Source organism: Heterocephalus glaber, unplaced genomic scaffold (genome assembly GCF_053883595.1).
Source record: "Heterocephalus glaber isolate CG9 unplaced genomic scaffold, H.glaber_assembly_v1.0 deba00000122, whole genome shotgun sequence".
Lineage (NCBI taxonomy): Eukaryota > Metazoa > Chordata > Mammalia > Rodentia > Bathyergidae > Heterocephalus > Heterocephalus glaber.
Window position 1 is genome coordinate 72,104,811 of NW_028258138.1, and position 7,941 is coordinate 72,112,751.

Consider the following 7,941-nt stretch of genomic DNA (forward strand, 5'->3'; position numbering starts at 1 on the left):
CAAATATGTCCTAATATCAGCTTCTAATGCGATCTGCTATCCTGGATCTGTGCAAGCCAACATGGAAGCGAGTTTCCAAGATGGGTCCTGAGAGCAGAGGCAAAAGGGATCGGGGTAACACTCTGCAGGAGGGATGAATCTCCTGCTGAGCACAGGTAAGCATAGAGATAGGCAGAGTTTCAGGCCTGAGATGGGCTCTGCTTCCAGACTCTGTAAGGAGGGAATGCACAACACTGTAGTGGCCATCCCTGCTGCACAAGAGCAGCCCAGGAGGCCACTGAGGCAGGCCACACTTCTCAGAGCTCTTGAGGATGAGTTTCCCTTTAGCAGCCCTCCATAAGCAATTCCCTTTGGTCTTCTATTGCTGTGGTCCCTTGGGAAGACACTTCCCAGTTTAAGGTGGTGAGGACAGTTTCATTTCCCTCATTTTCAGCAAGATGGAATACCTTATATTTCAGAGATGCCATCCAAAGCATGTGCCTCAGTACCTGTCCTGCTGACATTTTGCATAAGGATGACCTTATCTCTCCTAGTCCATGGCAAGAGATGTTCTTATACCAGCAAGAGAGGAGAGCACTGAGTGTACCTGGGAGTAGGAAGCTGCACCTGAACACCTCTATCTGTGAGAGTGCACATATGTGGGCACTTGCACTTCTGCGTGCGTGCGTGCATGCGTGCGTGCGCGCGTGCGCGCGTGTGTGTGTGTGTGTGTGTGTGTGTGTGTGTGTAGAGGGTATATAGTGCACAGGGCCTCGTGCACACCAAACAATACTCTCCCAAGGTAGCAAAATATATCCTGACCTAAAAATCACTTTGTTTCCTTTGAATAAGAACAATCCTAGGCCCTAAAAAGAAAGCCATGAAATAAAGACATCAGGTGATAAGCAGGAAGAACCGTTACCTCCCAGCTAGAAAGCAAGGTCCTGTCCATGGTCCTTAAGAAGAGAGACTGGAAAGGTCTTGCTGACTCTTGGTGGGCTCCTGAGGGCTGTGCTGGTGTGAACGGGGTGCAACTCCCTTAGGAAAGACTGACTTTTGCCTTGTTTCATTTGCAGTAAAGGACATTTCCCCAGAGACAGAGACACATGTGGGATGGCAAGCCCTGAGCCAGGCAGGGTGTGTGTCACAACTTGCAGAAATCCCGGAGTCCTGCAGCACCAGAAGTACCCAGTTGCTTGAGGGAAGCCCACCAACTGAGTCTGGGGGCATTTCAGTGGGAGCTCCAGTGCAGAATTCCACTCATTCCTTGGCCTTGGATTCAAGCTGGGAGCAACCAGAGAAGGAGAACTGGGATGAGATGAGAAGTGACAGCTTAGAGCCTCTGGATGCCCAGAAGATCTTTATAGGAACCCAAGACCTAACTTTACTCTCCTTAGCATCCCCTGACTCTCCCGAGCTGCTGGCTTCCACTGAGCATCCAATCCCTGAGAATCCTCGTTCTGAAGATGCCCTCTTGGGAAAGTGGCACCCGAGTCTCCAGGACCCAGGGACCCTTGACAAGGGGATTGAGCCCAGCCCGGGTTGGGCAGATATTGGGGCCCTGGTAGAGGACATTCCACTTCCCCAGGTGCGCCAGACCTTGGATGATCTTGATCAGTCCAATCAGCCCAAAGCCATCCAAGCCTAAGACACTGATGACATTCATGAGAATTGTGTGCCGGAAAACTCAGCTATCACCAAGTGTCTTTCAGCTAAGATGAGGAAGAAGAAACATAAAGCTTCTGAGCTGAGCACTAGAGCTCCTGAGGCTAAAATGCAGCTGAAGGCCCCTGAGAGACTGTCAGGGAAAGAAGGGTGCATTTTTAGTGCAGCAGCCAGTAACTGGGCTCCCGTGGACACGGCTGAGAAGCCCTAAAGAAAGTCTCCAATGAAGGCATCCGGCAGAACCAACCAAGGTAAGGGCCATGGGACAGGGAGGGCCAAGAGAACCAAAGTTAACAGTGGCAAGAGTCATGCTGTCTTCTAGCAAGTGAGTAGCAAAAATGTGGAGGTTAAAAGTTCCTTTCCTGCTGGTTTCTGGCCTGTGCCCAGCACACAAAGTCCTGAGAAAGGGAAGCCATGCTCTGTAATCGAGTCCCAGTAGTGCACCTTGGGAGGGCTTGAACAAGTCAACGGGCCTCTCCTGTCTCAGTCTCCCCACCCATGACTGATAAGGTTGCAGTTCTCCAAGGACCTTCTCGGTCTGAAAGGCTCCAAATCCACCACCCAGGGTCATGAGTCAGTGTGAAGGCAGGCCGAAGGGCAGCACAGGGTAGGGAGAAGGCTCTGTGGGTGCACAGAGCACACATGGATGGGATTCATTGGATCTCTGGAGACCCAAGTGGGTGGCAGGTAGCTCAGGGAAAGAGTGCCAAACTGTTCCAGCTCTTAAGGACCATCTGAAAGAAATTCCTGGTCGCCCACTAAATATTGGTATCACAGGCATCCCGATTGCAAGGACTTCAGGATAGATAATGTTGGTGCTCAAATATAGTGAGAATTTGTCAGTCTCACCCATGTTTTCATGGTCTTCTTGCTTCCTACAGAAAAGATCCAAACCCCACCATCCATGGGAACCTCCAGTCCTCTGGAGCTATCACCTTCCGTCAGGAGCAAGGCTGCTCCCTTAACAACAAGTGCCCCCGCCCTCAGGTCAACATGGCTACTGCCCTCAGGTTCTGTCACCTACTTCCAGGCAGTCGTGGCCAGTTCCTACATTTACCAACACTGTAGTGAAAGTAGGGTTTCGGGGGCTGCTGGCCAGAGCCAGCTGTCCTCTTTGGTCGCGTCCTATCCAGGTATTTGGTAGTGGGATGGCATGCCAGGCTCTGGAAGCAGGCATCCACCATTTGAGACATTTACAGTGACTGTCACTAACCAGAGCACAACAGTTGCTTTCTCTTCTTTGCCTGCCCATGCTAATTCCATCATCCCCATTTATCCATCTACAGCTGCCAGCCTGGCTCAGCCAATACCATCACCATATGCTCCGAACCAAGGACATGGCTACTACTACTGCAATCAAAGTGCAACGGGGGCTCTGATATGTGCAGAGCTTGGAGGACTGCAGCCCTATGAGTTTGTGTCACATACAGGCAGTGGGGCAGCTGCCCCTCAGCCAGAGATAGTAAAGGTGTTGAAGGTGATTCAGCACAAATATGTCCTAACATCAGCTTCTAATGCGATCTGCTATCCTGGATCTGTGCAAGCCAACATGGAAGCGAGTTTCCAAGATGGGTCCTGAGAGCAGAGGCAAAAGGGATCGGGGTAACACTCTGCAGGAGGGATGAATCTCCTGCTGAGCACAGGTAAGCATAGAGATAGGCAGAGTTTCAGGCCTGAGATGGGCTCTGCTTCCAGACTCTGTAAGGAGGGAATGCACGACACTGTAGTGGCCATCCCTGCTGCACAAGAACAGCCCAGGAGGCCACTGAGGCAGGCCACACTTCTCAGAGCTCTTGAGGATGAGTTCCCCTTTAGCAGCCCTCCATAAGCAATTCCCTTTGGTCTTCTATTGCTGTGGTCCCTTGGGAAGACACTTCCCAGTTTAAGGTGGTGAGGACAGTTTCATTTCCCTCATTTTCAGCAAGATGGAATACCTTATATTTCAGAGATGCCATCCAAAGCATGTGCCTCAGTACCTGTCCTGCTGACATTTTGCATAAGGATGACCTTATCTCTCCTAGTCCATGGCAAGAGATGTTCTTATACCAGCAAGAGAGGAGAGCACTGAGTGTACCTGGGAGTAGGAAGCTGCACCTGAACACCTCTATCTGTGAGAGTGCACATATGTGGGCACTTGCACTTCTGCGTGCGTGCGTGCATGCGTGCGTGCGCGCGCGCGTGTGTGTGTGTGTGTGTGTGTGTGTGTGTGTAGAGGGTATATAGTGCACAGGGCCTCGTGCACACCAAACAATACTCTCCCAAGGTAGCAAAATATATCCTGACCTAAAAATCACTTTGTTTCCTTTGAATAAGAACAATCCTAGGCCCTAAAAAGAAAGCCATGAAATAAAGACATCAGGTGATAAGCAGGAAGAACCGTTACCTCTCAGCTAGAAAGCAAGGTCCTGTCCATGGTCCTTAAGAAGAGAGACTGGAAAGGTCTTGCTGACTCTTGGTGGGCTCCTGAGGGCTGTGCTGGTGTGAACGGGGTGCAACTCCCTTAGGAAAGACTGACTTTTGCCTTGTTTCATTTGCAGTAAAGGACATTTCCCCAGAGACAGAGACACATGTGGGATGGCAAGCCCTGAGCCAGGCAGGGTGTGTGTCACAACTTGCAGAAATCCCGGAGTCCTGCAGCACCAGAAGTACCCAGTTGCTTGAGGGAAGCCCACCAACTGAGTCTGGGGGCATTTCAGTGGGAGCTCCAGTGCAGAATTCCACTCATTCCTTGGCCTTGGATTCAAGCTGGGAGCAACCAGAGAAGGAGAACTGGGATGAGATGAGAAGTGACAGCTTAGAGCCTCTGGATGCCCAGAAGATCTTTATAGGAACCCAAGACCTAACTTTACTCTCCTTAGCATCCCCTGACTCTCCCGAGCTGCTGGCTTCCACTGAGCATCCAATCCCTGAGAATCCTCGTTCTGAAGATGCCCTCTTGGGAAAGTGGCACCCGAGTCTCCAGGACCCAGGGACCCTTGACAAGGGGATTGAGCCCAGCCCGGGTTGGGCAGATATTGGGGCCCTGGTAGAGGACATTCAACTTCCCCAGGTGCGCCAGACCTTGGATGATCTTGATCAGTCCAATCAGCCCAAAGCCATCCAAGCCTAAGACACTGATGACATTCATGAGAATTGTGTGCCGGAAAACTCAGCTATCACCAAGTGTCTTTCAGCTAAGATGAGGAAGAAGAAACATAAAGCTTCTGAGCTGAGCACTAGAGCTCCTGAGGCTAAAATGCAGCTGAAGGCCCCTGAGAGACTGTCAGGGAAAGAAGGGTGCATTTTTAGTGCAGCAGCCAGTAACTGGGCTCCCGTGGACACGGCTGAGAAGCCCTAAAGAAAGTCTCCAATGAAGGCATCCGGCAGAACCAACCAAGGTAAGGGCCATGGGACAGGGAGGGCCAAGAGAACCAAAGTTAACAGTGGCAAGAGTCATGCTGTCTTCTAGCAACTGAGTAGCAAAAATGTGGAGGTTAAAAGTTCCTTTCCTGCTGGTTTCTGGCCTGTGCCCAGCACACAAAGTCCTGAGAAAGGGAAGCCATGCTCTGTAATCGAGTCCCAGTAGTGCACCTTGGGAGGGCTTGAACAAGTCAACGGGCCTCTCCTGTCTCAGTCTCCCCACCCATGACTGATAAGGTTGCAGTTCTCCAAGGACCTTCTCGGTCTGAAAGGCTCCAAATCCACCACCCAGGGTCATGAGTCAGTGTGAAGGCAGGCCGAAGGGCAGCACAGGGTAGGGAGAAGGCTCTGTGGGTGCACAGAGCACACATGGATGGGATTCATTGGATCTCCGGTGACCCAAGTGGGTGGCAGGTAGCTCAGGGAAAGAGTGCCAAACTGTTCCAGCTCTTAAGGACCATCTGAAAGAAATTCCTGGTCGCCCACTAAATATTGGTATCACAGGCATCCCGATTGCAAGGACTTCAGGATAGATAATGTTGGTGCTCAAATATAGTGAGAATTTGTCAGTCTCACCCATGTTTTCATGGTCTTCTTGCTTCCTACAGAAAAGATCCAAACCCCACCATCCATGGGAACCTCCAGTCCTCTGGAGCTATCACCTTCCGTCATGAGCAAGGCTGCTCCCTTAACAACAAGTGCCCCCGCCCTCAGGTCAACATGGCTACTGCCCTCAGGTTCTGTCACCTACTTCCAGGCAGTCGTGGCCAGTTCCTACATTTACCAACACTGTAGTGAAAGTAGGGTTTCGGGGGCTGCTGGCCAGAGCCAGCTGTCCTCTTTGGTCGCGTCCTATCCAGCTATTTGGTAGTGGGATGGCATGCCAGGCTCTGGAAGCAGGCATCCACCATTTGAGACATTTACAGTGACTGTCACTAACCAGAGCACAACAGTTGCTTTCTCTTCTTTGCCTGCCCATGCTAATTCCATCATCCCCATTTATCCATCTACAGCTGCCAGCCTGGCTCAGCCAATACCATCACCATATGCTCCGAACCAAGGACATGGCTACTACTACTGCAATCAAAGTGCAACGGGGGCTCTGATATGTGCAGAGCTTGGAGGACTGCAGCCCTATGAGTTTGTGTCACATACAGGCAGTGGGGCAGCTGCCCCTCAGCCAGAGATAGTAAAGGTGTTGAAGGTGATTCAGCACAAATATGTCCTAACATCAGCTTCTAATGCGATCTGCTATCCTGGATCTGTGCAAGCCAACATGGAAGCGAGTTTCCAAGATGGGTCCTGAGAGCAGAAGCAAAAGGGATCGGGGTAACACTCTGCAGGAGGGATGAATCTCCTGCTGAGCACAGGTAAGCATAGAGATAGGCAGAGTTTCAGGCCTGAGATGGGCTCTGCTTCCAGACTCTGTAAGGAGGGAATGCACGACACTGTAGTGGCCATCCCTGCTGCACAAGAGCAGCCCAGGAGGCCACTGAGGCAGGCCACACTTCTCAGAGCTCTTGAGGATGAGTTCCCCTTTAGCAGCCCTCCATAAGCAATTCCCTTTGGTCTTCTATTGCTGTGGTCCCTTGGGAAGACACTTCCCAGTTTAAGGTGGTGAGGACAGTTTCATTTCCCTCATTTTCAGCAAGATGGAATACCTTATATTTCAGAGATGCCATCCAAAGCATGTGCCTCAGTACCTGTCCTGCTGACATTTTGCATAAGGATGACCTTATCTCTCCTAGTCCATGGCAAGAGATGTTCTTATACCAGCAAGAGAGGAGAGCACTGAGTGTACCTGGGAGTAGGAAGCTGCACCTGAACACCTCTATCTGTGAGAGTGCACATATGTGGGCACTTGCACTTCTGCGTGCGTGCGTGCGCGCGTGCGCGCGCGTGCGTGTGTGTGTGTGTGTGTGTGTGTGTAGAGGGTATATAGTGCACAGGGCCTCGTGCACACCAAACAATACTCTCCCAAGGTAGCAAAATATATCCTGACCTAAAAATCACTTTGTTTCCTTTGAATAAGAACAATCCTAGGCCCTAAAAAGAAAGCCATGAAATAAAGACATCAGGTGATAAGCAGGAAGAACCGTTACCTCCCAGCTAGAAAGCAAGGTCCTGTCCATGGTCCTTAAGAAGAGAGACTGGAAAGGTCTTGCTGACTCTTGGTGGGCTCCTGAGGGCTGTGCTGGTGTGAACGGGGTGCAACTCCCTTAGGAAAGACTGACTTTTGCCTTGTTTCATTTGCAGTAAAGGACATTTCCCCAGAGACAGAGACACATGTGGGATGGCAAGCCCTGAGCCAGGCAGGGTGTGTGTCACAACTTGCAGAAATCCCGGAGTCCTGCAGCACCAGAAGTACCCAGTTGCTTGAGGGAAGCCCACCAACTGAGTCTGGGGGCATTTCAGTGGGAGCTCCAGTGCAGAATTCCACTCATTCCTTGGCCTTGGATTCAAGCTGGGAGCAACCAGAGAAGGAGAACTGGGATGAGATGAGAAGTGACAGCTTAGAGCCTCTGGATGCCCAGAAGATCTTTATAGGAACCCAAGACCTAACTTTACTCTCCTTAGCATCCCCTGACTCTCCCGAGCTGCTGGCTTCCACTGAGCATCCAATCCCTGAGAATCCTCGTTCTGAAGATGCCCTCTTGGGAAAGTGGCACCCGAGTCTCCAGGACCCAGGGACCCTTGACAAGGGGATTGAGCCCAGCCCGGGTTGGGCAGATATTGGGGCCCTGGTAGAGGACATTCCACTTCCCCAGGTGCGCCAGACCTTGGATGATCTTGATCAGTCCAATCAGCCCAAAGCCATCCAAGCCTAAGACACTGATGACATTCATGAGAATTGTGTGCCGGAAAACTCAGCTATCACCAAGTGTCTTTCAGCTAAGA

At 51.2% G+C, this 7,941-nt stretch overlaps 1 long non-coding RNA gene across 1 annotated transcript; it reads left to right on the forward strand.

Annotated features, from left to right (window-relative positions):
• Window positions 1-4,065: 4,065 nt before the first annotated feature.
• LOC147830485 (uncharacterized) lies at window positions 4,066-7,941 on the forward strand. Its single transcript, XR_015452981.1, has 3 exons — window positions 4,066-5,021; window positions 6,057-6,413; window positions 7,300-7,941. It is a non-coding gene; the product is annotated as an uncharacterized LOC147830485 (long non-coding RNA).